The sequence below is a fragment of the Somniosus microcephalus genome, chromosome 1 (assembly GCF_052327205.1).
Source record: "Somniosus microcephalus isolate GS21.2 chromosome 1, FLI_Smic_1.0, whole genome shotgun sequence".
Lineage (NCBI taxonomy): Eukaryota > Metazoa > Chordata > Chondrichthyes > Squaliformes > Somniosidae > Somniosus > Somniosus microcephalus.
The window spans coordinates 191,197,155-191,221,954 of record NC_140987.1 but is presented as its reverse complement, the minus strand read 5'-3'; the positions used below and the strand labels follow the sequence as shown (position 1 = coordinate 191,221,954).

At 46.4% G+C, this 24,800-nt stretch overlaps 1 long non-coding RNA gene across 1 annotated transcript; it reads left to right on the top strand.

Annotated features, from left to right (window-relative positions):
• The first annotated feature begins 34 nt into the window (after positions 1-34).
• Positions 35-19,837, top strand: LOC147124528 (uncharacterized). The gene is made up of 2 exons (XR_015078502.1): positions 35-128; positions 13,690-19,837. It is a non-coding gene; the product is annotated as an uncharacterized LOC147124528 (long non-coding RNA).
• Positions 19,838-24,800: the final 4,963 nt, after the last annotated feature.

The following is a 24,800-nucleotide window of genomic DNA, read 5'->3' as shown; positions in this document are numbered from 1 at the left end:
AAAAATACACTTGGAAGCTCTCAGTGAAATGTCAGGAGTGCAATTCGTTGACGATGAGTAAGACAGATCGAGACTCAACCCCCTTTCCCGCCTCGCCTCGCCTCCGTTTCTCTTTTTCAAAAAATAAGGTATGGGGAATTGCTCTTCCTGAGAGATCCTCTACACAGCTGGAGTGGAGTGAGAAGCGCGGCCATGTTGTGGAGGGAGGGCTTGTGCGACACGTCTCCTTTCAGAGTTTGGTGATGTCAGAGGGGTCCCACGTGATCTTCTGGCACACTCAAGTCAGCTCGAGGCTGCTCAGGCTCTGGCCAAATGTTACACGTGCTCTGATCTGTCACATTTGACAATTTCCTCAGACGTGTGCTGTTTTATAATCAGTTTAGTGCAATAGCACAGTTTCCTTCTTTCTGAATTTTTTTGAGTTATTTTTGTTGCATTCTTGGATCTTCAGTCAACCTGCCCTGTCCAGGTAATAGCTTTAACCGCTTCTCTCACTCCTTTCCATCAGCAGACTGGCACAGTATGTGCTTCAAACCCAATCATTATGGGCTCAAATTTTGCCGTAGCACTAATGGCGTCTGCCGTTACTTAGACTTGCCCTTGCACATTTAGGTTTGGGGATAAAGCGGGAAGGTGTTGTTGAGGTAGAAGATCAGCCATGATCCCGTTGAATGGTGGAGCAGGTTCCAAGGGCCGAATGGCCTACTCCTGCTCCTATTTCTCATGTTCTTAAATTTTTTTGCACCGCAATTTGCAGAAAGTGCGAGCCATAATGTTGCAGCAAGGGCAACAGGACATCTAGGACCTGAGTGAACAGGGCAAGTAACTGTGTATATAAAACAGAAAATGCTGGAAATACTCAGCAAGTAACTGTGTACCTCCTTAACCAATCAGATTGAAGGATTGTGAAATTAACTGCGCAAGGACTGAGAAGGAGGGTAAATTAGAATGGGCGAATTCAGTATCATCAGGTACAGAAAGAAAAGTAAAGAGAGGGAAAGAAAGGTTGGATTAAGAAAGAGAAAAAAAAGAGACAGAAAGGAAAAGTTTTTTAATTTAAATTTGACATTTTAAAAATCTCCAACAATGAATACCTGAAGAAATGAAACTCCACACTTGCAATTTTCAGTGCCAGAGAGGTTGAATGGCAGTAATTAACAGTTATCATGTCATTAAAAAGGTACTTAAACTTGAAATAACAAGACTTAACTTTCTGCGGCTGGCTTAGTTCGTATCTGCCACACAAATAGAGCAACTTCACACCATTCAATGCATTTCAATGGTGAGGCAGACAGAGAGATGCCGTTTTCGCGAAGCTAATGACAACTGCGTAACTCGGACAGCAACTTTTGGATATTCACGTTTAACCATGCATCTGCCCCGCGCCTGAAGTTGCTGTACCATTTCCACATAAGTAATGGTGAACGTCAATGGCCTCATTATTATTTTGACAAAAATATCTGGCCCAATATGGCACAGTATGAGGCCATCTTATAATTTTCTGCTCTGACTCACCAAAAATGCATTCATTATCTCCACTTGAAATCTTGGCACAGTAGTAGCACTCTCCGCTCTGAGTAAAAAGGCTGTGGGTTCAAGCAGCACTCCCGAGACATAGAATTACATAAGCATCAGTATTACATAAGCATCAGTATTAACGGGAGGGCGGGAAGTGTGCGGAAGAGCCTGGTAGTGGGAGACGAAAATGGCAATTTCAGGGCATGGGGCTCTGCCATTCATTTAAATAGCTGTTTGCTGACTCCCACCTGGCCAGATTGACTGCCTGGCCAGTGGGCGGGAGTAGAAAATTAGCAGCAGCAAGCCACAGCCTGGAACCTGTAGGGACGGTCACCAGCAGTCAGTGGAAGGAGGGCTTTGCAGGGTTCACGGTTCCAGCACGATCAGGGGTGGGGGAGCAATTGGCCAGAGCTGGCTAGGCCCAAGGATTCCTTCAATGGTCTAGTAGAATCATTCCTGCTCATCCTGGCCCACAAGGGGCTCTTCCGCACACTTCCCGCCCTCCCGTTAATACTGATGCTTATGTAATACTGATGCTTATGTAATTCTATGTCTCGGGAGTGCTGCTTGAACCCACAGCCTTTTTACTTAAGGAAGTGGCCCTAGAAATAGTAGATGCATTGCTGGTCATCTTCCAGAACTTGATAGACTCTGGAACGGTACCCATGGATTGGCGGGTAGCTAATGTTACCCCACTATTCAAAAAAGGTGGTAGAGAAAAGGCGGGGAATTATAGACCGGTAAGCTTGACATCGGTAGTGGGGAAAATGCTAGAGTCCATTATAAAAGATGTAATAGCAGAGCACTTGGAAAGCAGTGACAGGATCGGACAAAGTCAACATGGATTTACAAAAGGTAAATCATGCTTGACTAATCTACTGGAATTTTTTGAGGATGTAACTGGTAAAATAGATAAGGGAGAACCAGTGGATGTGGTGTATTTGGACTTTCAGAAGGCTTTCGATAAGGTCCCGCATAAGAGATTAGCGTGCAAAATTAAGGCACATGGGATTGGGGGCAAGGTATTGACTTGGATAGAAAACTGGTTAGCGGACAGAAAGCAAAGAGTTGGAATAAACGGGTCGTTTTCCGAGTGGCAGGCAGTGACTAGTGGGGTACCGCAAGGATCGGTCCTAGGACCCCAGCTGTTCACAATATATATTGATGATCTGGACGAGGGAATTGGATGTAATATCTCCAAATTTGCAGACGACACAAAGCTGGGGGGGAGGGTATGCTGTGAGGAGGATGTCGTGAAACTCCAGCATGATTTGGACAGGTTGGGTGATTGGGCAGAAACATGGCAAATGCACTATAATGTGGATAAATGTGAGGTTATCCACTTTGGTGGCAAAAACAGGAAGGCAGATTATTATTTGAATGGTAATAGATTGGGAGAAGGGGAAGTGCAAAGAGACCTGGGTGTTCTTGTACACCAGTTGCTGAAGGTAAGCATGCAGGTGCAGCAGGCGGTTAAGAAGGCAAATGGTATGTTGGCCTTCGTAGCAAGAGGGTTCGAGTACAAGAACAAGGATGTCTTGCTGCAGTTGTACAGGGCCTTGGTGAGACCACACCTTGAGTATTGTGTGCAGTTTTGGTCGCCTTACCTGAGGAAGGACGTTCTTGCCATGGAAGGAGTGCAGCGAAGATTCACCAGGCTGACACCTGGGATGGCAGGAATGACGTATGAGGAGAGATTGTGTCGATTGGGCTTATACTCACTGGAGTTTAGAAGATTGAGAGGGGATCTCATCGAAACCTATAAAATTCTGTCAGGCCTGGACAGACTAGATGCAGGAAGGATGTTTCTGATGGCCGGGGAGTCCAGAACCAGGGGTCATAGTCTAAGGATAAGGGGTAAGCCATTTAGGACTGAGATGAGGAGGAATTTCTTTACCCAGAGAGTGGTGAACCTGTGGAATTCTCTGCCACAGAGGGCGGTGGAGGCCAGTTCATTAAGTATATTCAAGAAAGAGTTGGATATATTTCTTAAGGCTAAAGGGATCAAGGGATATGGGGAGAAGGCAGGGACCGGGTACTGAATTTGGATGATCAGCCATGATCTCATTGAATGGCGGAGCAGGCTCGAAGGGCCGAATGGCCTACTCCTGCTCCTATCTTCTATGTATCTATGAAAACAGCAGATCTTTAACACTTCTCTCCGACGTGATTTCCGTTTGTCTCTTCAACCCTGTTCATCTTCATTGCTTTCAGTTTCCCTTCAACCTTGTTCATCTTCATTGCTTTCAGTTTCCCTTCTCGTGTTTGATCAGGCATCTGCCAAGACTCGGTTTCACAGCCACATCTCTTTCCTCAGTAACTGTCTCCGGTTCCGAGTTATTCCACGTGGATTCCATCTGAACTTCCACCCTTCATGTTTCAGATCCACCCAGGATTACAAATATCTCCTCGATATTCATCGTTCCTCGAACTACTGCTCTTGCCGCATCTTGAGATCCACGCTCAATGCCATGCGCTGCCACATGAACACTCTCGACCTCTCTTCAGCAGCACCGATGCACTCTATCTCAAAGCTGTCCGGGTCCACGGTTCCATTTCATCCTTCGACTCATCCGACGCTTCAACAAAAAACTTTTTTTCTTCCTTTCCAATGTCAAGGATCGCAAGCTTCATCAACTCTTGAACACCAACGCCCCTCCGGAACCTTCTTCCCCGTCACTTTCCTCTGACCCCCCTTCTCCCAATCTCACTCCCTGCTGCGTTTTCACTATCCCCTCTGACCTTCCCCTCTCCGACCCCAACCTCAGCAAAGGCCTGAGCTTCATCCCCTTACGTCCCCATCTCAATGAATTTCGAGCTTGGCACAATGCTGAGCTCTTTTTCCGTCGCCTTCGTCTCCGTGCCCACTTCCTTGGCCAGGAGTCTTCCCCCCGCACAGCTGAGCCTTTCTCCCGCTTTCTAAATTCTCGTTCTACTTGGACCCCTCTCTCTGGCCTCTTACCCTCTCTAGATCTTTTCATCGCTAACTGCCGACGTGACATCGGCCATCTCAATTTCTCTGCTCCCCTCTCTCACTCCAACCTACCTCCCTCTGAACTTGCAGCACTCCGTTCTCTCCGATCCAACCCTAACATCATCATTAAACTTGCTGATAAGGGTGGTGCGGTTGTTGTTTGGCAGACCGACTTCTACCGTGCGGAAGCTGAACGCCAGCTCTCCAACACCTCCTCCTACCTCTGCCTGGACCATGACCCCACTAGCGAACATCAAGCCATTGTTTCCAAGACACTCACTGACCTCATCTCCTCTGGAGATTTTCCCTCTGTGGCTTCGAACCTCATAGTCCCCCAACTCCACACAGTCCGCTTCTACCTCCTTCAGTCCACAAACAGGACTGCCCTGGTCTTGCCCCTCGGAACTTATCTCTTCCTATCTCGACTCTATTTTTTCTCCCCTTGTCCAGTCTCTTCCTACCTACATTTGCGACTCTTCTGACGCCCTCCGTCACTTTAACAGTTTCCAGTTTCTTGGCCCTAACCATCTCCTTTTCACCATGGACGTACAATCCCTCTACACCTCCACCCCCCACCAGGATGGCATGAGGGCGCTCCGCTTCTTCCTTGAACAGAGGCCCAACCAGTCCCCACCCACCACCACCCTCCTCCGCCTGGCTGAACTTGTTCTCACATTGAACAACTTCTCCTTTGACTCCACTCACTTCCTCCAAATTAAAGGTGTTGCTATGGGAACCCGCATAGGCCCTAGCTATGCCTGCCTATTCATGGGATATGTGGTATATTCTTTGTTCCAGTTCTACTCGGGTCCCCTCCCTCACCTCTTTTTCTGGTACATCGATGATTGTATCGGTGCCGTTTCCTGCTCTCGCCCTGAACTAGATAAGTTCATTCACTTTACTTCCAATTTCCACCCTTCCCTCACCTTCACATGGTCCATCTCCGACTCTTCCCTTCCCTTTCTTGACTTCTCCGTCTCCATTTCTGGCGATCGGCTTTCGACAAACATCCACTACAAGCCCACTGACCCCCACAGCTACTGGACTACACTTCCTCCCACCCCGCTTCCTGTAATGACTCTATTCCATTCTCCCAGTTTCCCCATCTCCACCGCGTCTGTTCTGACGATGCCACCTTCCATACCAGTGCTTCCGACATGTCTTCCTTTTTCCTCAACCGAGGATTCCCCTCTACTGTGGTTGACACAGCCCTCAACCGTGTCCGTTCCATTTCCCGCACTTCTGCTCTCACCCCTACCCCTCCCTCCCAGAACCACGATAGGGTTCCCCTTGTCCTCACCTTTCGCCCCACCAGACTCCACATTCAACGTATCATCCTCCGCCATTTCCGCCACCTCCAACGTGATCCCACCACCAATCACATCTTCCCCTCACCTCCCCTTTCAGCATTCCGAAGGGACTACTCCCTCCGCGACACCCTGGTCCACTCCTCAATCACCCCTAACAGCCCTTCTCCTTCGCCTGGTACCTTCCCATGCAAGCACAGGAGATTTAACATATGCCCTTTTACCTCCTTCCTTCCCACTGTCCAGGGCCCCAACCACCCCTTCCAGGTGAAACAGCGATTTACAGGAAACTTCGCGATATCCGGCATCGACGGGACCGGCGTGATGCCGATCTATGAAAACTTCCGGACAGACCAGCGCTAATGTTGAAGGATACGGAGGTTTTCATCTCCGTATCTGACAACAAACACTGTTGCTTAGCAACAGCTTGTAAACAGTCGGCCCGTACCTTAGAAGCATCTCTGTAGCTTAGCAACAGCTTCAGAGAGGCTTTCCAGAGACTGACTGTTTAAAAAAATGCTAGGAGAAGAAAAAAAAAGAAAAAAAACCTAACAAAACGACTGCTGATTTCTGCCGTTAGATCGAGGTTTCCGGACATACAACCTCCGGATAAACCAAAGTTTCCTGTACTTGTACTTCTTGCAATCTAGTATACAAACCTTGAGCTTCCGGTCGCCTGTCACTTTAATTCACCGCTTCACTCACACTCTGATCTCTCTGGCCTCGGCCTATTACATTGTTCCAATGAAGCTCAACGTAAGCTCGAGGAACAGCACCTCATCTTTCGATTAGGCACTTTACAGCTTGCCGGACTCAACATCGAGTTCAACAATTTCAGATAATTATCCCTGCCCCCATTTTTCATGCAGTATGATTTTTGCCACTCCCATTTGCAACATTTTATCTTTCCTGCCTCTTACAAAAGCACAGGATGTTCTTTCAATTCCTTCCTCCCCTCCTAAACCCCCCTCCCCCCCCCCCGTCTCTGCACCTGCTTAATATCTGTTACATCTCCAGCTTTTTCCAGTTCTGATGAAGGGTCCCAGACCTGAAACGTTAACTCTGTTTCTCCACGGATGCTGCCTGGCCTGCTGAGTATTTCCAGCATTTTTTGTTGTTATTTCAAATTTCCAGCATCCGCAGTATTTTGCTATTGTGTTAGATCTTTAATACTTCTTGGCCAGTTGTGCATTCTGCCTTGGATCTGCTGGCATCCAACAGCGTAGGACTCCCCTGATGTTTAGTTTAATTCTGTGTCATGGTGCCGATGAAATCATCCAATGAAGTGACTTTTGAATGTTAACTAGGCCCCTGCCTCCATTTTGTGTGAGCCTCGTCAATGGCCTGATTTGGGGTAGTAAAAATGTATATGGCTGGGAAAGCGGCAGGTTGGAGCCTAGAGTTAGAATTTTAAAATTATAACCCCTCCCACCAGTGTTCCCTGTAATTTTTTTTGGTGCGCGGGCCCTTTAACTGGCTGTGCGACCCATTCAAATTGTCGCACATGCGCAGTTATTTACGTTGGAAAGCCCACAAGCGGCCTGCCCCAGAAACTACAGACTGCTGCGCGTGGGCGCGCAGCTTAGTGGGACCATTCCCCTAGGGCGGGTGGGGGTTTAAATTTGGGGCCACAGAATGTTACAGCGCAGGAACAGGTCATTCGGCCCGATAGATCTGTGCCGGTATTTATGCTCCACAGGAGCCTCCTCCCACCTTATTTCACCTGCCACTATCAACATATCCGCTTTCCCTTAAATGCATTATTGCTATCTGCCACATCCACTCCATGTGGTAGCACGTTCCACATTCTCACCACTCTGAGTAAAGTAGTTTCTCCTGAATTCCGTATTGGATTTATTAGTGACTATCTTATATTTATGGCCCCTAGTTTTGGTAACTTCTTCCATACGTCTACCCTATTGAACCCCTTCATAATTTTAAAGACCTCTATTAGGTCACCCCTTAGCCTTCATTTTTCCAGAGAAAAGAGCCCCAGCTTGTTCAGTCTTTGATGATAGTTGTACCCTATCAGTCCTGGTATCATCCCTGTAAATCTTTATTGCACTTTCTCCAGTGCTTCTATATCCTTATTGTAATACGGTGACCAGAACTGTGCGCAGTGCGCTAAGTGTTGTCTAAACAGGGTTCTATATAAGTTTAACACAATTTCTCTGCTTTTGAATTCTATTCCTATAGAAATGAACCGAAGGGTTTTGCACTTTTTATGGCTTTGTGAACCTGCGTTGCTAGTTTTATTGATTTGTGAACCCGTACCCCTAGTTCCCTTTGCTCCTCGACCCCATTTAGACTCTTATTTTCCAAGGAGTAGGTGGCCTCCATATTCCTCTTCACCACTTCTCACTTATCTGTATTGAAATTTATTTGCCGTTTACACGCCCATTAACAGCGTAATTACTGCGGAAGAGCCAAAGGATTCATCAGTTTCCAGGATTTGAGAGATTTGATTGATTGCCAGCTCTGTGGGGGGGAGGCACAGCACAGCCAGTGTCAGAGCAGTTTACATGCCCATTCTACAAGTTTGTTAATGTCTTGTACAGTATTTTGTTGCTGTCTTCCTCAGCATTAACTATACCCCCCAATTTGGTAACATCAGCAAATTTTGGTATTGTACTTCGGATTCCCGAGTCCAGATAATTAATTTCTCTTCTCTTCGGCAGTTCCTCGGATCCGAGGATAACTTGCTTTCACATTAAAAATGAGCTCGCAGGTGACTGATGAGTCCAATGCGGGACCTACAGTCTCTGTCACAGGTGGGGCAGACGGTGGTTGAAGGGGTGGGTGGGTGGGGTGCTTGGGTTGACGTGCGCTCCTTGTGCTTGGCTCCCGCTCACTCCCGGCGAAGAGACTCGAGGTGTTCGGCGCCTTTCCGGATGCTTCTCCTCCACTTTGTGCGGTCTTGGGCCAAGGATTCCCAGGTGTCAGTGGGGATGTTGCACTTTTTCAAAGAGATTTTAAGGGTGTCCTTGAAGCGTTTCCTCTGCCAACCTGGGGCTTTCTTGCTGTGTCGGAGCTCCGAGTAGAGCGCTTGTTTTGGGAGTCTCGTATTGGGCATGCGGACGATGTGACCTGTCCATCAGAGCTGATTGAGTGTGGTCAAAGCTTCGATGTTGGAGATGTTGGCCTCAGCGAGAACACTGACGTTGGTGCGCCTATCCTGCCAATGGATTTGCAGGATCTTGCGGAGGCAGCGTTGGTGGTACCTCTCCAGTGCTTTGAGGTGCCTGCTGTACATGGTCCATGCCTCTGAGGCATACAGCAGGGCAGGTATCACTGCTGCTCTGTAGACCATGAGCTTAGTGCCGGGTTTGAGGTCCCGGTCTTCAAACACCCTCTTCCTCAGGTGACCGAAGATTGCACTGGCACACTGAAGGCGGTGTTGGACTTTGTCATCGACGTCTGCCCTTGTTGACAGTAGGCTCCCGAGCTATGGAAAGTGGTCCACGTTGTCCAAGGCCTTGTCGTGGATTTTGATAATCGGGGGTCAGTACTGTGTGGCGAGGGCAGGTTGGTAGAGGACCTTTGTCTTACGGATGTTTAGTGTAAGGCCCATGCTCTTGTACGCTTCGGTGAAGGCGTTGACGATGGTTTGGAGTTCGACCTCCGAGTGAGCGCAGACACAAGCGTCGTCTGCATACTGTAATTTGACGACAGAGGATGGGACGACCTTGGATCTGGACTGGAGGTGATGGAGGTTGAACAGTTTCCCGTTTGATCTGTAAATTAGCTCCACTCCAGCGGGGAGCTTACTGGGTGAGATGGAGCATTGCAGCAAGGAAGATCGAGAAGAGCGTTGAGGCAATGACACAGCCTTGCTTGACCCCGGTCCGTACGTGAATTGGGTCTGTGGTGGAACTGTTGGTCAAGGTCACTGCTTGCATGTCGTCGTGAAGCAGGCGGAGGATGGTGACAAACTTTTGAGGGCAGCTGAATTTGAGGAGGACACTCCATAATCCCTCCCGGTTGACAGTGTCGAAGGCCTTTGTGAGTTCAAAGAAGGCCATGTACAGCGGTTGGTGCTGTTCCCTGCATTTCTCTTGTAATTGACGCGCGGTGAAGATCATGTCCATTGTGCCCTTCGTGGACAGAATCCGCATTGTGACTCTGGAAGGAGCTGTTCGGCCTCGGGGAGAAGGCGATTGAGAAGGATTCTTGCATGACTTTCCCTGTGGCAGACAGCAGGGAAACTCCAAATCATCATTTATGTAAATGGTGAACAACTGTGGTCCCAGCACAGATCTCTATGGAACACCACTTCCCACCTTCTGCCAGTCTAAGTAACTACCTTTAACCTCTACTCTCTGTTTTGAGACTTGAGCACATAAATTAGGCTGACCCTTCAATACATTCTGAAGGAGGTGCCATCTTTCAGAAGAGATATCGGCCCGTAATTTCCGATAGCAGGCTTCCTGTGTGCGGATGCCTCCTATCAGAAAAAAATCTACGAACTTACCTGAGGGCTCCCGCGGTCTGGACACTTCCGCTCCTGGGCCTCTTCACAGTCGAAATGCGCAGGGCCCACGTATCCCGGGGCGCAGGCAGTTTGCAAGCATCCCTGGGATCACGTGGGCCAGGCGAGCCAATAGGAGAAAGGAATCTCCCTTCATACTTTTGACAGATAGACCCGTCAAAAGTATGAATGGAGATCACCCCAGAAAGACACTAAAACATTAAATACATTTTTAAAAAACCATCACATTTTTAAAATGAGTTAAAAATTACATTAAATTAAATATTTTAAACAAAAATGTAATTGTTTGAAAAAAATAATTGAAGTTTTTTATGGGGCTAAAAATAAACTTAACTTTTTTTAAAGTATTTTTATTAAATTATAAATGAGTGGGAAACTTTTTTTTTACTTTTATCAACTCTTATGCTGGTAAAAGCAGGCCTTACGCCTGCTTTTACCAGATGTAAGATTTTGAAGTGTTTTCAGCGGGCGGAGGTTCTGCAGAAAGCAGAACTCTCCACCCACCGCAGAGGCCCTTCTCTAGGGCAGGCGTCCGATCTGTCGAGCATTCGTGACAGATCGGAAATGCCGGTTTTCAGCGCATGCGTTTCGCATGCCTGAAACAGGCATTTCCGATGTCACTACGGGTGGAAAATACGGGCCATAAAACCAAGGCTTTGTCTGCCCTCTCAGGTGGACATAAAAAAAATCACACTGCACTATTTGAAGAAGAGCAAGGGGGTTTTCCCAGTGTCTTGACGAACATTTATACTTCAACCAACATCTAAAACAGAAGCATATTATGTTTGTGGGACCTTGCTGTGTACAGATTGGCAACCGTGTTTTCTACATTACAACAGTGACTACATTGCAAAAGTACCTAATTCGCTGTAAAGCACTTTGGGACATCCTATGGTCATAAAAGGTGTTATATACAGTCACGCCCACTTAAATGAATAGCTGATAAAAGAATAATGGCCAGGAATTTGCGGTCTTGATGACGGCCAACTGGCAGCGATTGCCGTCATTTCGCCTTTGAAACTGACTGTAACTTCAGGATTTAGCGCATGCACAGCCTAATCTGGAAATCCTGAAGTTGCGGTCTGTCATTCACTGCTCCGACACTGGCTGTGCCACCCGCCGCACCCCAACAGCGCCTAAATCTCTCAAATCAGGGAAGCTGATGAAAACTTTGGCTCTTCTGCAGTAATGTTAGAAACTAAAGATGCTTAAAAATGTATATGGTTATGCGATTAAAACTGTGACGCGAAAAATGCTGTGTTTAAATGGTTATGTTCGAATTGCAGACGGAAAGTCTCCTTGGGACAGATAAATGCTTAGATGTGCTAATGTTTTGGTTTCCTACGGAGGTACAATCTCCCTGTTGCTAAGTGATTATCTGTTGTTTTTAAGTTAAGACTTGAACCTTATTTATGTACATTGCTAAGGTAGGATTTGAAGTTAGTTTAACAGTACTGCTTGCGAAGATAATAGAAGGAAGTTTGGGGAAGTTAATGTAAACATTTGCTACGTCATAAAGGAGGTAACACTCTGAAGCAAACAGGTTTATAGTTGGGCCTCTTGAAATCAAAGAAGGATACGGACGAAAGAGATAAGAGGTGAATTCCACAAGGAGGAAACCCTGGGAAAATCTAAACAGAGAAAGACATGTGGCCAAAATCATAAGACGTCTTTAGGGTGGGTTTTGACACAAGAATCGAGACAGAGCTAGAAGTCCCATTGGCTATTAAGGTTTTAGGGGAACTTCTATAGGTCAAAAGGTCTTGTCAATATCCAGGTTCAGGCCCACCCCTAAAAGTAGAATAAAAGTGACCTCTCCGAAAGCTTGTAGTCACAGACGGAGGAGAAAGAGAGAGAGAGAGCTTGTACTCACAGACAAAAGGAGGAAGAGAATTGCTCACGTGTCAACCGTCTGTCTGATCGGATTGGTGTCAGCTTTTTGTCACGGTCGTATGTTTTTGCTGCATTACTAATGTGTTATATTCCGTATTAAACTCTGATTAAACACAATATACAGTACCCACTATATTGGTTTGCACTCAAACCTGATTATTTAAAGTAACCAGAGATAGCCGTAACTTGGCTATTTCTAACAGTAATTACACTTTTAAATACCCCATAAAATGTTAGACCCAAAGGATTAGATGTAACTGGGATATTAATAGCATATTGACTGCTAACCAATGGTTATGGCCCTGAAAAAGTAATTTAAATTTTGTGCAGTGTCAAATTTATCCATTGTTCATCTTTATTTCAGGTTTGCCTTTTCTCCATGTGAGAGCCCCAATCTTTGTTTTGCTCTCTCTAACACTTTTAAAAAGTTAGAATTTTAGGAGTTTTACCCACTTCCTGGTTCGCTGTCTGTGAGAATTCTGCGTTTTGATTGGCTGCTTAGACATCACAGCAGCTCTTCGCTGGGAATCCCCCATTAACTTCCGTTAGTTTGAATTATCATCGGGAAACCCGAACTTCTCAACACAGAAATCGCGAGGTCTTTGTGCAAAGCTTACTTCGGGGCCAGCAGCGAAAGCCTTTACTTCGCCGCTGACTGCAAATTCCAGGCCAAAATGTTTAAGAGAATAAAATCTCCATTTCTATCTATTCCAATAATAGCTGTCCCTGTTAACTAAATAACTGTTAAATGATAAACGATTTAAATTAATTGCAGAAGTCTGGATTTATTTATGGAAGTGTTGTACTGCCTCGATAAAGCCGATGATGTGTTAACCCCTTTTTGCCTATCGATGTGTTGAGCACTTTTTACAAACATTTTTATCTAAGTGTGAAATTCAAAGTAACCAATTCACTGATATTTCAAAGTCTTTTTCACCAGGTGCTAGGACTGAAGCACTTTTAGCAATCAATGTGACAAGCGCTTTTTAGGTGTGGAAACCACCTCATCAGATCCTAATGCTCAAGCTTTGTGATGCTTATAACTGTTAAATGTTGTGTGGTATTGTTAAATGTGATTAATCTGTTTTTAAAGGTCCTTTTAAAAAATATTTTATAAGCCCTTTTAAAAGATTTTTAAGTCCTTTTTTAAAGATTGATTGTGCTGTACTGTAATGTAATGAAACAAATTACATAAATACACTTTCAGTTATCCATGTTACTGGACTAATACTGGACTAATAATCCAGAGGCCTGGACTAATAAACCAGAGAACATAAGTTCATAATCCCAACATGGCTATTTGAGAATTTAAATTCAGTTTAAAAAAAACTGAAAATTTGGTTAGCAGTGAAAGGAAAAGTGACTATGAAGCAATTGGGTTATCGTAAAAACCCAAATGGATCACTAAGAAACAGAGTTAACATTTCAGGTCAATGACCTTTCATCAGAACTGGAAGATGGTAGAGATTAACAGTTTAAAAACATTAACTCCATTTCTCTCTCCACAGAAGCTGCTTGACCTGCTGAGTGTTTTCCAGTATTTTCTATCTTCAACTGCTTCATCAGTGACCTTCCTCATAAAGTCACGAGTGGGGCTGTTTGCTGACGAATGCACAGTGCTTCATAACCCCTCCAGTAATGTAGCAGCCCATGCCAGCTTACAGCAGCACCTGGAGAACATCTAGGGTTACCTGTTAGGCAGGTAACATTTGCACCACAGAAGTGCCAGGTAATGACCATCTGAAACAAAAGAATGCCCAACCACCTCCCTTTTACCTTCAACAGCACCACCATTGCCTAGCCCCATCGTTGACCAAAAGCTGACCTGGACCAGCTGTATCAACATTGTAGCTGCAAGAGCTGAACAGAGACTGGGTACTCTTGTGACGAGTGGCTTAGCTCCTGACCCCTCAAATTCTATCCACCATGTATAAGGCTCAAGATAGGATTTTGATGGAATGCTCACCGCTTGCCTGGAAGGGTGCAGCTGCAGCAACAATCAAGAAACTCGACACCATTCAGGATACAACAGTTCAGTTGATTAGTGCCCCTGCCACTAAACTCAGTATCCACCCCCTCCACCAATAATGCACAGGAGCTACAGTTTATATGATCTACAGGACACAGTATATGCAGTTTCCTACATTACAACAGTGACTACACTTCAAAAGTACTTAATTGGCTGTAAAGTGCTGTGGGACATCCTGTTGTTGTGAAAGGCGCTATATAAATGCAAGTCTTTTAACTCACTAACAACTCACCAAAGTTACTTCGACATTACCTCCCTTTACCACTGAGAAGGACAAGAGCAGCAATGGTCATAGGAGCACCACCACCTCCAAGTTCCCCTCCAAGTCACACACCATCCTGACTTGGGCATATATTGCCTTCCCTTCATTGTTGCTTGGCCAATATCCTGAATTTCCCTACCTAACAGTATTGTGGGAGGACTGTCACCACAAAGACTGTAGTGCTTCAAGGAGAAGGCTCACCACCACCACCTCAAGGCAACTAGAGATGGGCTATAAATACAAAAAACACATGAAAAAAAATGCTGCCATCCTGGATTGTGGCTAACTCAGAAGTGCATTTTATTTTTGCTAACACAAATTGCAAGCACACAAATTATATAAATAGAGTTGCTCAGCCTGCTTCCCATCAATGGAATGTACATATTTCTATCGACATCAACCCAAGAACTGCAGTGCTTAGGGTCTAGGCAGCTGAAGGGACGGCCGCCAATGGTGAAGCGATGAAAATCAGGGATGCGCAAGACTGCACAGGAGTGCAGAGATCTTAGAGGGTTCTTGGACTGGAGGAGGTTAGAGAGATAGGGAGGGGCGGGGCCATGGAGGGATTTGAAAACAAGGATGAGAATTTTAAAATTGAGGCAATGCTCGACAATGTAGGTCAGCGAGCACAGGGATGGATGGGTGAACAGGACTTGGTGCAAGTTAGGATACAGGCAGCAGAGTTTTGGAAGAGGGCATTGAGTCAACCACATACTGTGGGACTGGAGTCATATGTAGGTTTCCTTCCCAGAAGGGGCAACTGGGTTTACTTACGATAATCAGAAGCTTTCAGCCCACAAATGACCAGTTCTATTACCATGTTGTAATTTGAACTCATGACTTTTGGGTTGCTAATCCAGCACGATAACCACTAGGCTACCATAGCTTTGTGTGATGGCTTGGCCCTTAATGACATGAGATGACTTTGAGGGTCTCCAAATGTTTTCTGAATTTTACCACCCTATTGTGATACACTGATTTAATTGTCTCCCTTTAAAATTGCCGTGTGGGCAATTTTCTTCCATCACCACGACTGCCTTCCCTAGACTCAGCCGAGTCTGCTGGTGCTGTGAATATTTATGCAACTGAGCTTACGCCAGAGAATTGAGCACTACTTTCACTTGACCTGAATTGCACCAGTTCTTAACCACTTAGAATTGATTTAGATCTGAAAACCAAAATCAGCCCAGATGTATCTGGAAATATTAAAAATAATCATAACCTTCAAGCAATAATTAATATAAACAGTACCGCTGTCATTAAATTGTAAAGCTAGATAACAGAAAGAGTTAATATCAGAAGTGCATGATTGTACAATGCTTTCAGAAATAAATGTCGGGGGTAATTTTCACCTTCATCACCTGGGGCATTAATGTGGTGGAGTGAATCAGCCACCTGTTACAGAACTCAAAAATAGGTAGGCAATCCACTCCACCATATTCCTGCCCAGGGGGTGATGGTGAAAATTACACCTGTTGAGTCTATAAGAAACAAAGGCCTTGAAATTATGCTATGGGATAACACTGCATGAATGCTCAAACTAAAATTTGACTCTCCGCTATCTAGTTTTGCAGAGGGTAGTTTTAAACTAAACACTTTAAAAATGCCTGAAACAGATGGAAAATGGCGTAACATACCCCATTGGTAAGCAAAATATACAACTAGTAAATTGCTCCCCAAACCCCATACACCGAAGAACCTCTTGAAATAAATGTATTTAACCATGTCAGATTCATTTTCTGCACCCAAGTGCCAAAGAAGGTTCAGAGGCTTATGTGTTATGTGAATAATATTCAACAATCAACATATTAGGTGAATCCTATTTGATCTTGGTGAATCAACTTAGTGACCAGGGGAATAATATGTTGTATGCCATTCTTAAAATAAATAGATGAACACATTTATTAAAATAACATACATAGGAATCGTATAGTGTACATTAAGAAGTATGCCAAAAATATTGCTCATCAAAATTTCATCCTCAAGATCTTGGCTAATATTTAGGAATTGCAATTTTGAAAGGATATCAGATTGTAGGGAGCACATTTGAGGGTTCCTTATCTTTTCTGGAGAGTCAGTTTAGCATCATGTCTCACATATGGAGTGTTATTCTCAATTGATTGTACACTTTATCACATCCAAGTAGCAGGGGAGCCAATCCAGGAAATAATTCTTTAAATGAAAATGACCACAGTTACTATCCAAACCAGAGGCCTTCCCTGACTGCAAGGAAAGATTCGCTTGCTCAACCTTTCCAACACAATGGAAGAATGGAGGGGACACATGGCAACCTCATCCAATTGTGAAAGTAATGGGATAAAGTTCAACTTCGGCAAGAGCGCAAAGCGGATGGTAGCAGATCAGCCACCCAATATTCACCGCCCCAATTCTCCTTTCCATTGACTTAAATGGAAAGGAAAATTGTGCAACAGGTGACCGATCCACTAGTGCCCATTTTGCGCCCTGCCAAAGTTGAATTCTACCCCCATAAATTTTGACGGTACTCTTGAATTGTTAATTGTGAAGTAGTTGACTTTGATTGGCAGGAGGACAAGCAAAAGTCTTTAGTTGGTTAATTAATTACTTCAGCATCCAGTAAGATGGAAACACGCCTTCAGCGCATTGTGCAGAAGAGAAAGGGCATCTCTTTAAACGTCTCTTATAAATGTAGCTAAGCTACATCAGAATATAGTATTTTTAGCAACAAATGAAGATAATTTCCATTTTATTGGCATTTTTGGTCAAATGCTTATACTACCCAATGAATGTTTATGTGTTTCACTTGTACACGATTGCTCAGTGCACTTTTTACATTTATTGACCAAATTAAATGGCATTTTTAATAAACATCCAACTTAAAAATGTGGTTAATAGGATTAGTAAAGATGGAGTAGAAGCAGAAGGCTTGAATTTAAATAAATTTTTTAAAAATAAGAGAAAGACAAACAAATAAGCTTTGAGGTATTGAGAAATAATGTTATAGAAGGGGGAGGGGATGCAACAAGTTAAATGACAAAAACAGGAAAACAATAATGCTCAAAATTCTAAAAGTCAGCATTGAGTGTAAATATGCAAATATACAAAGCATTCAAAAAGAATTGGTGTTAGAAGCATTAATAATTATAGAGGGGTATAATATTATTAGTAGCTATAAAGGAGACGTGTCTTCAGTTTGGATAGGACTGGGAATTTAATATTCCTGGTTATAATATTTTCAGGAGAGATAGTGATAGAAAAAAGGTGGGTGGCAATATTAATAAAGGATTCTAGCATGTAAGAATTTTCTAGAAAGTTGTTTGAAGGTAGAAATTATATGGATAGCATTTAGCAATTAGAAAGGAAATACAGTTCTCAGTCTGCATTACAAACCATTAAACAGTGGAGATGAGACAGAGTGGGACAGCTGCAGAGAGTTCAGGGAGATTGTAGGACCAGTACCATGTAAATTGTCTGAAGGCTGCCTTCGGGATTCATGGGGAAATGCCCTGTAAACTGCGTGAAATGTGCCCAACATGGACTTTAACTTGAAAATTGCCTACTTAAAATGGAAGTCTGTAGTGGAACTGAATGCTGGGTAGTGGATTAGCTAACAGATTTCTCAACTAGTTCAAACCATCACTCAGGCTTTTAGCCATGGATGTTCCAAGATAATTAAGCCATAAAAATCATCTAAGCTAAAATCCATAAAGCAATTAAAGCCATAATAGGCCTTAAGTAATTACCCCAGAAAGGACTGTGTATATACCAGACATTACTTACTGCAATAAAAATTGATGTTCCCTGACGTAAGAAAACTACTAGGCACTTGGTCTAAGCGTTAAACAAAGCTTTAATCAACTGTTTTACAACATGGAGGTCTAGTTGTGTCCTTCACTAGTTCCTGTTAAGAATGTCCTGCACAAGCTGGGCCCATGCCCGAGTATCTATACTGTAGGGGGTTTCTCTTGCTTGCTCTGGTCTCCTGCCAGGCTTCTTGCAATAATTACCCGTGAGTGGTTCGACCCACTCGCCCCTACGGCCCTAGACCTTGGACTTGGGTGCAGGGAGCTGTAGTGCAGAAAAACTCAATAGACCAGGTCGAATAGCACGAAATGGATGCCTTTATTGAACAGTTTGCAGCATTATAACATACATGTCATATGCACAGATTAAAGCAACTACAAGCATGCACACATTTATAAACTTAACTCTATAGAAATGGGGAACACACGGCACATCGTAAAAGGGGTAACACATTACAATTACCCTTAACCCCCTCCCCTATAACCTAACTAAGTTTCGATTTGAGGGACTCGGGATCATGCTCACCACTTTAAGAATTGCGAAAAAGGCTTTGCAGCCTTTCGACACAGCTTTCCGTCGTCACGTGGGTTTGGAAGCTTCTGGCGCAGCTTGTTTTCCTCTTGGTTCTCCTGCGATGAGCGCTCGCCGATGTGATGTTGACGAACTGGAGTACCGGGCCCTGGGTGTCTTCCTGGGTCGTCGATGATCTCCCGATGACTCTTTATACAGTCATCATTGTCCTTCTGAGAGTTGGGGTACCTGGGCCCTGAGTGTCTTCTTCTCCGGCCTGGGTCGTCGATGATCTCCCGACAAAAGTACCTGGGCCTCCCTCATCGTCTTCCCATCATGGCCGGGCCTTGCCTGGCCGAGCTGGCTTCCAAGCCGAAATCTTCTCGTCGTCCTCTCGTTGTGGCCGGGCCTTGCCTGGCCGAACACCGAACACGGTCCGAACCGAAGTGCTGCTTGGTTCCGATGGAGTCTGTCCCGAAGCGTACCGATGGAGAACTCACTGATGGACTTTACTTAAATCCACAGTTATACCCTTTTGGAACATTCTTATCTCCCGCCAAATCATAGTCCTGTCTTTGTAATAATTTTGGCTGGCAGAACTCTCTGCAGGGGTGTTTTGTCTTCATAACGGGAGTCGGTGATAGCTGAACTGGCCTTCCTGGGCCGATAATGTCTTTGCTTTGTTACCGTAACTTGGTTTGTATATTGATCGGTCTGGAGATTGCCCTGGATGGCTGTTAAACGGCTTCTCTTTGTACAGTGTAATGGGCTTAAGCGTTCGTTCAATTGTCCGCCCATTTCTTGATGGGTCTCATCCTGCCACCCAAATCTGTCCTGTACTTGTAATCTAATCAATATGTATACTCAGTTCCATGAGTTTCGGCTTCCTGAAACTGGTTTTCGCGGGCTTTTAATGTCCTCAATCCACAAGCCTGTCTGGCTTGCAGTAACAGAAATTCAAATGGTCCCAGAAGCTGGTCACGAGGTCTGGTGGCCATTTTGTGTGCCCTTTTATCAAAGGTTTCTCTGTAGAAGAGGCTTTTTGGTCAATAAAGCTGTTTTATTAACCCTACTTTTCTACGTGATTAGTTAATGAAAATTTCGCGAATCTTACAATACTCTCCCTGGACAGCGCCACCCATAGGCCGCTCAGTATTATTTCACAGAATCAGAATCCCCACCGTGCAGATAGAGGCCATTTCGGCCCATCGAGCCTGCACCGACACATATCCACCCGATCCCTGTAACCCCACGTATTTAATCCCCCTAACACTAAGGGTCAATTTATCATAGCCAATCAACCTAACCCACACATCTTTGGACTGGATTTCATAAGTCTTTCTTTCATGAATGACTGATTCATGTAATTCCCCATTTAGAATAACATTTTGGATGGATAAACATGTCAAATCTTCCCATAGGGGTGGATTAAACCCTTAAGAAATGCAAGGATAGGGAACAGAGGCCATAAACCGCAGACATGGGCGTAGAAATTCAGTTCCATAGCGCCCATAGTTTGAGCGCTATAGGTGCCAAATGTGGACCAAAATAGCTTCCGAGCAGTGCGTACACACTTTTGGCGTGGGCCATGCCGGACGCCATCTTAGTGAGGGCCGTAAGGCAGCCGTTAGGAGCGTGCGCTAGAAGTATGGTAAGTAGGCATATGATGTCAATCAGTGTGCAATGATGATTTGACGCCAGTGCTGCTATTTTCATCATCATTGCCAGAGCAAATGGCCTCTCCTAACCTCGCACAGCTGAACATGCGTTCAGCAGCAGGAAGGACCCTCCACCAGTGATATTTGAAGGGATCATCAACAACTTTCAGGTAACTTGCTTTTTGATTTCTACTGGCTCTGTGTAAGTTTGTGGAACTGTTTGGATCTATCTAGAGTTATTTAAAGTTGGTGAGGTGACAGGAAGTGGTGCTTCAAGTGGAGAAGGCCTTGCTTCTGAATTCAAGGGTTCTGGTCAGATCACTTGCTCCCAATCATGGGTGCTCTAGTTGTCATCCCCCTTGGCCTGCAGCATTTCAGTGAGATGGAGCAAAGAAGAGGGCAAGCTGCTCACAGAGGGAGGAGGAGGAGGGGGAGATGAGGGCTCAGAAGGAAGCCTTACCCACCTATGGTTTTCTGAGAGCAATTCTCTTATCTGGAGAGGAGCGGAGGAGGGCAATGCTGTTCCTGGCCACTGGAAGGAGGCCATCGCCTCAGTTGTTCAGGGCAATGTGGAGGGAAGTGGCCCAGGAGGTCTCAGCCCGTAGTTTGGTGGAACGCAGCCTGACACAGTGCCACAAGAAAGTCAACGACCTCAGTTGGGTTGCCAAGGTGAGTACATGCTTCAACAGCTCCTGCATACCAGCATCTCAACCTCAGTCTAAGCACACTGCGCAAAAGAACCACACCACCACCACTCACCCACCAAACATCTTCACCTACTCAAACTCATAGAAAAACATAGGAAAATAGGAGCAGGAGTAGGCAATTTGGCCCTTCGAGTCTGCTCCGCCATTCAATATGATCATGGCTGATCCTTTGTCTCAATACCGTATTCCCGCTCTCTCTTGGTGCCTTTTGTGTCTAGAAATCTATCTCCTTCTTAAATATATTCAGTGTCTTGGCCTCCACAGCCTTCTGTGGTAGAGAATTTCACAGGTTCACCACCCTCTGAGTGAAGAAATGTATCCGCATCTCAGTCCTAAATGTCCTACCCCATATCCTGAGACTGTGACCCCTCGTTCTAGATCCACCAGCCAGGGGAAACATCCTCCCTGCATCCAGTCTGTCTAGCCCTGTCAGAATTGTATACATTTCAATGAGATCCCCTCTCATTCTTCTAAACTCTAGTGAATACAGGCCTAGTTGACCCAATCTCTCCTCATACGACAGTCCTGCCATCCCAGGAATCAGTATGGCAAACCTTCGCTGCACTCCCTCTATGGCAAGTATATCCTTTCTTAGTTAAGGAGACCAAAACGGCACACAGTACTCCAGGTGTGGTCTCACCAAGGCCCTGTATAACTGTAGTAAAACATCCTTTCTCCTGTACTCATATTGTCTTGCAATGAAGGCCAACATACCATTTGCCTTCCTAACTGCTTGCTGCACCTGCATGTTTGCTTTCAGTAACTGGTGTACAAGGACACCCAGGTCCCTCTGTACATCAACATTTCCCAATCTATCACCATTTAAATAATACTCCGCCTTTCTATTTTTCCTACCGAAGTGGATAACTACATTTATCCACGTTATACTGCATCTGCCATGTTTTTGTCCACTTACTTAACTTGTCTAAATCGCCTTGAAGCCTCTTTGCATCCTCCTCACAACTCACAATCCCACTGAGTTTTGTGTCATCAACAAACTTCGAAATATTACATTTGGTTTCCTCATCCAAATCATTGATATATATTGTGAATAGCTGGGGCCCAAGCACTGATCCCTGCAGTACCCCACTAGTCACCGCCTGCCACCCCAAAAAAGACACATTTATTCCTACTTTCTGTTTCCTGCCTGTTAACCAATTTTCAATCCATGCCAGTATATTATCCCCCAATCCCATGTGCTTTAATTTTTAACCTCTTATGTGGGACTTTATCAAAGGCCTTCTGAAAATCCAAATACACCACATCCACTGGTTCTCCCTTATCTATTCTACCAGTTACATCCTCGAAAAACTCCAGTAGGTTTGTCAAACACGATTTCCCTTTCATAAATCCATGTTGACTTTGTCTAATTCCGTTGATATTTTCTAAGTGTCCTGTTATCACAGCCTTTATAATAGACTCTAGCATTTTCCCTACTATTGATGTTAGGCTAACCAGTCTGTAGTTCCCGGTTTTCTCTCTCTCCCTCCTTTTTTAAATAGTGAGGTTACATTTGCCACCCTCCAATCTGCAGGATCTGTACCATAACCTATAGAATTTTGCAAGATGACAACCAATGCATCCACTATTTCCATGGCTGCCTCTTTTAGTACTCTGGGATGCAGATTATCAGGCCCTGGGATTTATCGGCTTTCAGTCCCATTAATTTCTCCAGCACTATTTATTTACTAACTAGCTGGAGTGCCCGGCGGTGCCGAGGCTTTTTCGAGGGCATGTTGTTGTTGGAAGAGAGAGAGAGAGCGACTGGGGGGAAGAGAGAGAGAGCGACTGGGGGGGAAGAGAGAGAGCGACGGGGGGAAGAGAGAGAGCGACTGGGAGGGGAAGAGAGAGAGCGACTGGGGGGGAAAGAGAGAGAGCGACTGGGGGGGGGAAGAGAGAGAGCAACTGGGGGGGAAGAGAGAGCGACGGGGGGGGAAGAGAGAGAGTGACTGGGGGGGAAGAGAGAGAGCGACTGGGGGGGCAAGAGAGAGAGCGACTGGGGGGAAGAGAGAGAGCGACTGGGTGGGAAGAGAGAGAGCGACTGGGGGGGAAGAGAGAGAGCGACTGGGGGGGAAGAGAGAGAGCGACTGGGGGGGAAGAGAGAGAGCGACGGGGGGGAAGAGAGAGCGACTGGGGGGGAAGAGAGAGAGCGACTGGGGGGGGAAGAGAGAGCGACGGGGGGAAGAGAGAGAGCGACTGGGGGGAAGAGAGAGAGCGACTGGGGGGGAAGAGAGAGAGCGACGGGGGGGGAAGAGAGAGAGTGACTGGGGGGGAAGAGAGAGAGCGACTGGGGGGGCAAGAGAGAGAGCGACTGGGGGGGAAGAGAGAGAGCGACTGGGTGGGAAGAGAGAGAGCGACTGGGGGGGAAGAGAGAGAGCGACTGGGGGGGAAGAGAGAGAGCGACTGGGGGGGAAGAGAGAGAGCGACTGGGGGGGAAGAGAGAGAGCGACTGGGGGGGAAGAGAGAGCGACGGGGGGGAAGAGAGAGAGCGACTGGGGGGAAGAGAGAGAGCGACGGGGGGGAAGAGAGAGAGCGACTGGGGGGGAAGAGAGAGAGCGACTGGGGGGGAAGAGAGAGAGCGACTGGGGGGGAAGAGAGAGAGCGACTGGGAGGGGAACAGAGAGAGCGACTGGGAGGGGAAGAGAGAGAGCGACTGGGGGGGAAGAGAGAGAGCAACTGGGGGGGAAGAGAGAGAGCGACGGGGGGGAAGAGAGAGAGCGACGGGGGGGAAGAGAGAGAGCGACGGGGGGGAAGAGAGAGAGTGACGGGGGGAAGAGAGAGAGCGACTGGGGGGGCAAGAGAGAGAGCGACTGGGGGGGGAAGAGAGAGAGCGACTGGGGGGGAAGAGAGAGAGCGACTGGGGGGAAGAGAGAGAGCGACTGGGGTGGAAGAGAGAGAGCGACTGGGGGGGAAGAGAGAGCGACGGGGGGGAAGAGAGAGCGACTGGGGGGGAAGAGAGAGAGCGACTGGGGGGGAAGAGAGAGAGCGACTGGGGGGGGAAGAGAGAGAGCGACTGGGGGGAAGAGAGAGAGCGACTGGGGGGGGAAGAGAGAGAGCGACGGGGGGGAAGAGAGAGAGCGACTGGGGGGGAAGAGAGAGAGCGACGGGGGGGAAGAGAGAGTGACTGGGGGGGGAAGAGAGAGAGCGACTGGGGGGGGAAGAGAGAGAGCGACTGGGGGGAAAGAGAGAGAGTGACTGGGGGGAAGAGAGAGAGTGACTGGGGGGGAAGAGAGAGAGCGACTGGTGGGGAAGAGAGAGAGCGACTGGGGGGGGAAGAGAGAGAGCGACTGGGGGGGAAGAGAGAGAGCGACTGGTGGGGAAGAGAGAGAGCAACTGGGGGGAAGAGAGAGCGCGACGGGGGGGAAGGTGGCCCGATGGACCCCTGCGAAGGAAGAAGGTAAGCTCTCCCTCCCTGTCCCACCCCCTCACTCTTTCCCTTCCTGTCCAACCCCTTCACTCTTTCCCTCCCTCACCCTCTCTCTCCCTCACCCTCTCTCTCCCTCCCCGTCTCTCCCTGCTTTACTCTCCCTCCCCCTCTCCTCACGCTCGCCCTCCCTCACCCTCTCTCTCTCCCTCCCCCTGTCTCTCCCTGCTTTACTCTCTCTCCCTCCCTCCCTCTCCCTCCCCCCACCCTCCCTCGCTCCCCTCCCCCACCCTCTCTCTCTCTCCC